The sequence below is a fragment of the Tachypleus tridentatus genome, chromosome 1 (assembly GCF_004210375.1).
Source record: "Tachypleus tridentatus isolate NWPU-2018 chromosome 1, ASM421037v1, whole genome shotgun sequence".
Taxonomy (NCBI): domain Eukaryota; kingdom Metazoa; phylum Arthropoda; class Merostomata; order Xiphosura; family Limulidae; genus Tachypleus; species Tachypleus tridentatus.
In genome coordinates this window covers 61,175,185-61,185,025 of record NC_134825.1, presented here as the reverse complement: position 1 = coordinate 61,185,025, position 9,841 = coordinate 61,175,185, and the positions used below count along the sequence as shown (strand labels likewise).

Below are 9,841 nucleotides of genomic sequence, written 5' to 3'. Positions count from 1 at the left end.
TGCTGAGCTTCGTGCACTCGCCCGAAAAATTGTTAGCTTAATGTTCTTTTATTTTAAAATCAAAATCGCTCTTTCTTCCAGTGGGAATTTGAAAATTGCGTTCGTCGTATATTCTTTTATGTTTCAAACCTAACATGGTGGAAATATCTCAGTTGAATAGGTAAATTCAAATTAAATATCATAATATAAATATATTCAAGTTATGAAACGGATAATGTTTGATTGAAATTATTATTCGTTATTGTTTCGTTTGAACTTAATCATGCAATATGAAAGCACAAACGAAATAAATCAAAACGTTAAAAGTGGTTTGCAGAGTAAAAGAACGAACCTTTTAAAATGTTGGCCTCAATTATTAAATTAAACCACCTTTTACGTTTTTCCTTTTCTGTTTGTCATATACTTTTCACATCCGATAAACTTGTTTTTTATCAATAAATTCTACGAAATAATAATGAAAAAGAAAATTACTAAAATTCAAAACAAAAGTGATATCTATTTATCTTTAAGAGTATGCATAAATCTTGAAGCTTATAACAGTGAATTTCACAAGTATAGTAAAGTTATGTGAATTATTTCAAAATACTTTTGATTTAACCAAAAACCTGGAACAATAACAATATATATAAAACGAGAGGGCGCTTTCTTAACTTTCCAACAATGATAGTAGAACGTAAACAGCTGAGCTTAATTTAAAATGAAATGAAATGTATTTTTTACTGTTTGGTCATCCAAGTGGAAGTATTAAGGTTTAACATAAGATTCCAGAAGATATTTAACTAAAGTAAAGATGAAGGACGGACGGTAGGTGACATAATTAACTTATTATTTAATTAATTGAATAAAATAATTCAAAATATAAGTTAAACCAATGTTAATTGTTAGTGTTAGATGTCGTTAGCCATTTCGTTAAAAAATGAAACATTTTGTCATTGCGACTGTAACCTTATAAGGATACACTTAAAGTTAACAGTTCATGACAAAAAATAGCTAATATATAGTTTGGCTATATGTTTTGTAAACTGTCAGACTTGACATATTAAGTTGTTCATTTGTTCAAAGTTGTTAAGTTGAAGCTTTACCTTCAGCACTTCTTTATTCAGTACATCTAATATGAAATATAGTTTATTTTGAAATTGCAGTTTTATGAATGAGCTATTCTTACAATTAATTGTTGTATGTCATATGTATTGTGTTGTTTTTCTTGCAAAGAAACTATGGCCATACATTTTAGAGGATAAATTGAAACATTGGTGAAATTGATGCTTGGAAAAGTTTGAATAAAGCATCTAAATTCTTATGAAGTTGTACTATTTACCACTCTAGATCCCAACTTGTTTCACTGATATACCACCAGACAAATGATATTAAATTGCTTCAATTGGAGACATCTGAGCTTCCTAAATCTTTAGTTCCTAACTTTATCCTGCTACACTCAGAATTTAACAATAAAAATATGATACATCAATTTTACCACTTTTCTCAATAACTTTGAAGACTTAAATCAGATCAATTCTGTGTCTTCTTTTTTTACAAGTTTAAGTTAAAATATTTCTACTTATTGTTATATGATGACCATACATCCCCAAAATTATTTGCTGGTAACGATTTTCTGAATGCACTCATTGTCCTTTATAAGTGGCCCAAAACTGCACTCAAATGAAGCATAACTAGCAGAATGAAATTATGGCATCTTTAGACTTGGAATTATTTTTCTTATATACATTTCAAAATTCTCTTAGCTTTATCATCTTAAATAGTAGTCTCAAAAGCTTGAGAGTTGTATCAACTAATATCTCAAGATTCTATTTTTCAACTACTTAATTAAGAGGATTCCCATCTTAATTATGTGTAACTGTTATTGTGATAAGCTACCATATGTTTGTCCAACTTACTAACTTAAGTCTATAAAATCATAACATCCTTGTTACAGCTAGCCAGTCTTCAAATTTTTATATCATCAGCATACTCAACCATTTCATGACTGTGCCCCTATCAGTGTTATTCATATAAATGAGAAGTATGAATTGTCCTAGTGTATATTCTTGAGATACACCACTTGTACCTTTATACCATTGACTGAACTCGGCTAATCTCTTTGTTTTCTGCTATGCAACCAACCTTCAGTATATTAATCTATTTAATTTCCTGCTGTGTTTAAGATAATCTTTTATCTGAAACATTTTGTGAGGAATCAAAATAAAATAATTAATTGCAAGGTAACACTTCAAATAAATTTTTATTTGGATAAAAACAGTGCATCTAAGGTTGAAAGTAATTTTGATATTATTACTTTTTATCATAGTAAAGAGATGGGCCAGATCAGGTACCGTCAGTACTATTTAATTTGTAATTTTAAATTTTGTGACTGCATTTGTGTTTTGATTTTAATTACATTTTGTACAAATATATTATTTTGTGACCTTTGGTGGTAAAAAAAATGAAGATAATTGTGACTTAAGTTGTTAAAAATTATATCAAGCAAGATCTTGTTAGTATAAAGACCTCCAGAAAAGGCTGAATCATTATAAGTAAAGCAACATTGTATTTTAAAAAATCACCAGTTATACATTTGCACTGACAGACAGGCCTGTAGCAATTGAAAAGCAAAGGTATTGAGGATGTCTTACTGGGTTTAGGATTGTAGGTATGTGTAATTATTGAGGACGTCTTTCTGTGTTTAGGATTGTAGGATGTGTAATTATTGAGGACGTCTTTCTGTGTTTAGGATTGTAGGAATGTGTAATTATTGAGGATGTCTTTCTGTGTTTAGGATTGTAGGTATGTGTAATTATTGAGGATATCTTTCTGTGTTTAGGATTGTAGGTATGTGTAATTATTGAGGATGTCTTTCTGTGTTTAGGATTGTAGGTATGTGTAATTATTGAGGATGTCTTTCTGTGTTTAGGATTGTAGGTATGTGTAATTATTGAGGATGTCTTTCTGTGTTTAGGATTGTAGGTATGTGTAATTATTGAGGATGTCTTTCTGTGTTTAGGATTGTAGGTATGTGTAATTATCAAAATGTACAAAATTGTTTATACCCCCCCTTTTTTGAAATTAACTTTTGAAAAACATTTTTGTGCTAATTTTTGTAAACACCAGAATATAAACTATACAAACATTATTTTTATTGTATTGGGAAAATATGGCAATTAATCATCTTGAAGCCTCATGTTTATTGGTCCAGTTTTCATTCTCAACAGAGTTTTTCTGATTTTTGTTTTTGTTAACATAACATAATGTTCTAAACTAAAAATTATCATAGAGATAAGTTTAGAGAAAAAGATAAAACTATTAAATCCAAATCTTGTCTTAGAAATTTTTGGTGCTTTATTGACATAAAAAAAGTAAAGTATTCAAGCTTTCAATCTCTTTGTATCACTGTTATAGACAGAATATTAAGAAACTTTAAATCTCTTTTGATTTATATATGTACAAAAATCAATTCTAATAACATAAGACCAAAGTGTTGGAATGTTATTTAGCCCATAAAAGTCAGTAATCAACTTTTTTAACCAGTCTTTAAAAAGAAGAAAAAAAAATTATGTAAGCAAGCCTTTGAAGATTTCAAGAATTGAGTACACCCATATACATATAAACACCAGTCAAGAATATACTGTAAATTGTAAATAAACTGGTATCTTCAAGCTTTTGAGAAAAAAATTGCAGTTCCTACAAGTAATGCACTATGTGTGTCCCAAATTAAAATGAAAACTTAATTTTTGAGACTGGCCATGTGGTTTTGAAGCCACACTAATACAGAATATTGACAGCTTAAATGTTCAACCAATACATATTACTGAAGTATTCAAACTAAGGTTTTTCTCACTATGAATGCACCCAACCCCAAATTAAAGCATGGTCTTACTGGGCCTCTAGCTGTGACTATAAATATATTGCATGTAGAGGTTCTGTCTTGAGGGGGTTTCTATAAGTTGATAATCCTAGGGCCAATAAAACCCATAATACAACCTTAAATGCACCAGTTCCTAAATGAAAATTAATCAACTTAATTGTACTGAAAAATGCAAGGAGGAATTATTTTCTCACTACTTTGATTATGTTTACAGTTACAAGTCAGTATTACTGATTCTATGGTTGTACACATACATACATACATACATACATACCTGCAAATAATGAAGGGAAGGGCTTAGGAAGGAGGTGAAGTGTTACATTTTAAATATGTGTGTGAAAACTTATATTCCAGAAAAAGTGATATCTCAAATACTTTAACACAATGAGAAATACACTTACATTTTTCATTATTCACTCAGTAACCATTATAATGTCATGGAATATATTTACAGCATTGTTACAGTGTTTCAACTATGAGTTATGTTTTATTTGGCAAACATATCCATCCCCTGTATATTAGTATTAACTAAGGACTTTGTTTTGAATATTACTATAGTTTTGTGGTAGAACTCAATTTTTATTTATTTTCATCAAATTGTTTTTATAATAATGACCACATGTTATGCAAAAGAAGAAAAATCCTGTAATTTTCCTGTTAAAAGTAAAAGCTGTCTCAGAGTAATCATAAAAATGGTTTTGGTGTCACCTAAATTGGTTTTGTATGAAAAAAAACAACATATACCATTAAGTTTAACATTTTCTGTAAGATATGTGTAAACAATGTATTATATATTAAAATTAATAAACTGATATAAACATATAAATAATGAGGTAGAAATTTAAAGAAGTGAACTCAGAACATTATGCAAAAACTTTTAATACTGTAAGTATTTTATTCTCTTACATAAATACTATTTTTTATTAGTCGTAATATTAGAAATTGGTGGGTTGAAAGTGTCTTCTGAATAAACAAAAAATCCTGATTGTGCACCTGTGCATGCATATAATATATTAGATAAAGGAAAATGATATGAGGCCATTTGGTCCTTCAAGGTCGCTTGCCGCTTAAAAAAACAACAACAAACAAACCTCAAAACGTCAAATGAAATAGAATATTTTACCTCATGCAGAAATTTAATAAAAGTTTAAAATAGCCAGTATCAACATTATACAATGTCATCAAGCAAATTTATGACTACTCTTAAAACAAGTTTGTAGCTGGACTTCCTGTTACTTCACAGTCCAAGTATTAGAAGCTCATAGTTCCTGGCGTCTCATTCCACCATTCCAATAACCTGTAGGAAGGATATCCAAACCCTAAGTATTTCAGAATCAAACAAACTTTTATTCAGTTTCTTTATCAACTATATTTGTTAAGAAACAAGGTTCCACAAGTACTGTTACTGAAGATATAACTGTTTTTGAGAACAAAATTTAGTGCTATATTTTCTTTATTTTAAGGAAAATAAGTTTAAATATCAAAGACTGATTTTTCGTTTTTGACAACAGTAAAATGTGAATTTTTTCTTTCTTTAATATATAGAGAACGTGGCCCTGTATATATATATATACGTTTCACATTATATGCACAGAAATCAACATTTCAACACTGCGTACAGGTATTATTATTTCCAAAACATGAAAAACACGTTTACAGCATTCATAACGTTTTAAGTTGTCATACAATGTAACATACGCACACTCAATATACATACATGACGTGAACTGGTTTATTAGCGGGCATTCTTAAAATTTCTCTGAACAAGAATTAATGATTAAGTTGTTCGTTGGTTCAGGTTTAGGTATAAATGTGTTGTGGATTTATCGGTATAGTTAACAAATTGAAATATAATACCTATGGGGTTTTGAGTTCTTTTTACTTCACCGTACAGTGACCTAAATTAATTTCGGTATGTGAATAATGTTGTGACATTTCGTCAAATTGAGTACTCGATATTATATAGCGCACCAACAGTTTAATGAATGTGTGTGTGTGTGTATATGTAATTAAATATTTTACTTTTCACAGAGGTGAAACTGAAAAGAGAATCTGTGACGTAGAGGTCCAATGCATTCCTTGATTGGCTGTACTCTCTGCTGTGGGCTGAAGTTTCACCTCTTCATAGTTCATCTGTACAACTTATGTCAACAAACCAAAGAAATACCACTGGGCCTTGAATAGGCGACACTGCAGTCTACACCAGAGGATATGGCCAGTTTAGGAATGCGTTAGGTTTCTACGTCACAGATTATCCTTTCTGTTTCGCCTCTGGTGAAAAAGAAAGGAAATTATTAACATATATCTATAATCATACAATTCAAATTTTAATTTTTTTCCGAAATACCCTATACCATCGACTATGATCTTATTATTTTAAGGATTGAAGATCCAAGCATATGTAAGAAGGTGGGGTGGGTGTGGTTTAGTAGTTAATTTGCATAGTTTGTGACATGTATAAACGCACTCCAGACTTTGGCGCAGTGATGTGCAATATCAGAGTAACAGTCAAAGACCCCTAATGAGTTTGATAAAAGTAGTTCCAGAGTTTGCGGCAAGTGTTGCTAGCTGCCTTTCTTATAGCCTAATCAGCCCAAAATTAAGTATGGATCGATTGATAGATGCAGCTATCTCTCGTTAGGGAATCTTAACTTTGCGCGAAACACAGTAAAAAAAAAAAAATGTTCGTGAACCGCATACCCACAAAACATGCATTTTATTCAATATTTTATCTTACGTTTTGAATTTAGATATTTTTTAATTTATTGAAACAAAAATAAAATAATCCTTTAGCACTAGTAAGTCCAGAACAGGGCGAAAGTAATTCCCTTGCCAAACAAATTAAGACGTCTCTGGAATTTCTTTCCGTAATATCCTGTCACTTGGCCACCGGTGGGTCAGCGGTTAACCTACAGACTTAAAACGCAGAAATTCAGGATTTGATTCCTCACGGTAAATCCAATAGATATCGAAATACGGTTTTGCACTAAAAACAAATTCTTGTCACATTAAAGATGCCCATCGATTCGCCCCCTGCTAGTACAGTGGTTTGTCTCAGGATTTACAACGCTAAAATGAGGGGTTCGATTCCCCTCGGTGGGCTCAGCAGATAGCCCGATGTGGCTTTGTCATACGAAAAACACACAAACACACACTCATTTGTTTTATTTTTAGGCCCGGCATGGCCAAGCGTGTTAAGGTGTGCGTCTCGTAATCTGAGGGTCGCGGTTTCGCATCCCCGTCGCGCCAAACATGCTCGCCCTTTCAGCCGTGAGGGCGTTAGAATGTTATGGTCAATCTCACTATTCGTTGGTAAAAGAGTAGCCCAAGAGTTGGCGGTGGGTGGTGATGACTAGCTGCCTTCCCTCTAGTCTTACATTGCTAAATTAGGGACGGCTAGCACAGATAGCCCTCGAGTAGCTTTGTGCGAAATTCAAAAACAAACAAACCCATCGATTCCCGAGCGCAGTAGTTTACGCCTCCTTCTTCGGAAATTCCTGGACCTGCTAGTGTTATAGTGAGGTCATACCGTAACGTATTTTCCTGTAACTCGCTTTTTTCGCGCTGGCCGTTATGAGTTTTCCATTTTTCGCTAAAGGGTATCGTTAGAAAAGTGCGCGTGCCGTGACTTCACATGCTGGTCTGTTGGGCAAACTAAAAGTTTCGTTATTTATGCCATTAGCCCACAGTTCGAACCAACTGTGCTTCAGTTGAATTCTTCAGTTGTGTCAGGATGTGTTCTCTTTTTGAAAAGCACAATTCTGTGACGTGTAAGCGCAATAGATTTGCAAGTTGTATAGTTTAAGCATACGGGTTTGATTTACACTTCAATAACCAAGCTCAAAAGGAGCAAGTGCTATTTTTTTTAGAATTTTTGTTGATTTTTATATTTTTGAAGGGACATATGAAATGTCGGCACCACAGATAACATTTAAATGTGTTAACACATTGATTTTCAATCTTGTGTAACACGTGAAAAATTGTTTTTGTTAAGCCATATGTGAATAAAGTACTTGTTGTTAATTTCTGTGAGTCGCTACTCGAACTCTGTAGTTTAAAGAAAACGTGGAAATAGTGAGCGTTATTGAACATTTTAATGCAGATAAATTACATTACTTGCCTTTGTGTGTGTAAAGGTAAATTTATTAGAACACTCCATTTTGTTCCAGTAGTTTTTGTTTGCTGTATGTATGAAATAGAGCAATTGTAGTTTAAAACATCAGAATTGGCTAATTATTTATTTTTTTCCATTTTATTTGCAACAATTAATATAAAATATGAGAGAAAAGCAACACATAACCACAAATTAATATAAACTTCCAATTATATAAAGTTATCTATTTAGAGAATTCTAACTACCAACGTAGTAACTAATTTTAGGTGTTCAACCGTATTGTATCTCAGAACGGCTGGTATGGGTATTAACACTTTTACCGATAAGCAGAGAATAACGTTTCGACTTAACTTGGTCCCGAAGATGACCAAGGAAGGTCGAAACGTTCTCTGCTTATCAATAAAAGTGTCAATACCCACACCAGCCATTCTGAGATACATTTTTAATTCAAGTGGGTTTCTCATCATCAAGAGTTTAACCATATTGTCCTTAAACGTATACTTATAAAGATTAGAATATTGTTTCATCAGTTGTATACTTCACTGTTAATGGTATTTTACAGCTATAAAAGCAGTAATATCTCAGATTCGGCATGGCCAGGTGGATAAGGCTCGACTTGTCATCCGAGGGTCCCGGGTTCAAATCCCCATCACACCAAACATGCTCGCCCCTTCAACCGTGGGTGCATTATAATGTGACAGTCAATCCTACTATTCATTGGTCAAAGAGTAGCCCAAGAGCTGTTGGTGATGGCTAGCTGCCTTCCCTCTAGTCTTTCACTGCAAAATTAGGGACAGCTAGTGCAGATAGCCCATGTGTAGTTTTGCTCAAAATTAAAAAAAAACAACAACAGTAATAAGCTGCTGGCCAAAATCTTAAGGCCAGTGAACATAAAGAAAAATATGCATTTTGAATTGTTAGATTCAACTACATATTTGAGTTGAGCTTCAAAAGATGAAAATAAGAAAAGGGAAAATAAAAATAAAACACTTTTTTTATCATTTAATAAGGAAAATGTGAACATTATGAAATTAGCCTAAATACTAGCTGGTCAAAAGTTTAAGACCATACTGAAATGAAGCATTAATCGGTAAACATGTAACGAAATGTAGTAATTTGTGTTCAAGCATTAGCGTTGTCAACATCTCCTACTGACATCTCCTGTGTTACATTGGGCAAAAACATTGCAAAGGCTAAAACATTGATAGAGTTTTAACATGGCAGAATTGTCAAGCTGCAAAAGCAAGGTCTCTCTCAATGTGCCATTGCTGGTGAGAGTGGCCACAGTAAAACTGCTGTTGCAAATTTCTTTGCAAAGACCCTGAGGGATACAAAATGAGAATTTCAAGTGGTTGGCCCAAGAAATTCCAAACAGGATTCGATGGGTTGTCCAGCAAGACATCAGCCAATTGTTGAAACAGATTAAGGCCCTTATGGATGCAGAATGCAGCTCAAGAACAATAAGACAACATCTACGAGAGAAAGGCTTTAAAAACCATAAACATTTTAAAAGGCCACGCCACCTTCCACACCACAAAACAGCTTTGTTAAACTTTGCTGAGATGCACCAAACATGGGATGAAGAAAAGTTGATGAAGGTTTTGTTCTCTGATAAGGAAAAATTTAACCTGGATAGTCCAGATGGCTTCCAACTTTACTGGCATGATAATGATATCCCACCAGAGACATTTTCTACACAACACAGTGGAGGAGGTTCCATCGTGATCTGGGGTGCTTTCTCCTTCCATGGAACAATGGATCTTCAGGTTATACAGGGGTATCAAACAGTAGCTGGCTGCACTGGCATGTTGGAGAGAGCATCCTTATTGACTGAAGGCCCTCGCTTGTGTGAAAATGACTGGATCTTT

General features: G+C 33.0%; 1 protein-coding gene across 4 annotated transcripts in view; it reads left to right on the top strand.

The window, feature by feature from the left end:
* Nucleotides 1-661: 661 nt before the first annotated feature.
* Nucleotides 662-9,841, top strand: part of LOC143249760 (uncharacterized) — a 184,741-nt gene continuing 175,561 nt past the window's right edge. For all 4 annotated transcript variants that reach the window (XR_013027938.1, XM_076500169.1, XM_076500157.1 and 1 more), the window contains exon 1: nucleotides 662-804. The gene's annotated coding sequence lies outside the window, so the exon portion shown is untranslated. The remainder of the gene's footprint in view (nucleotides 805-9,841) is intronic.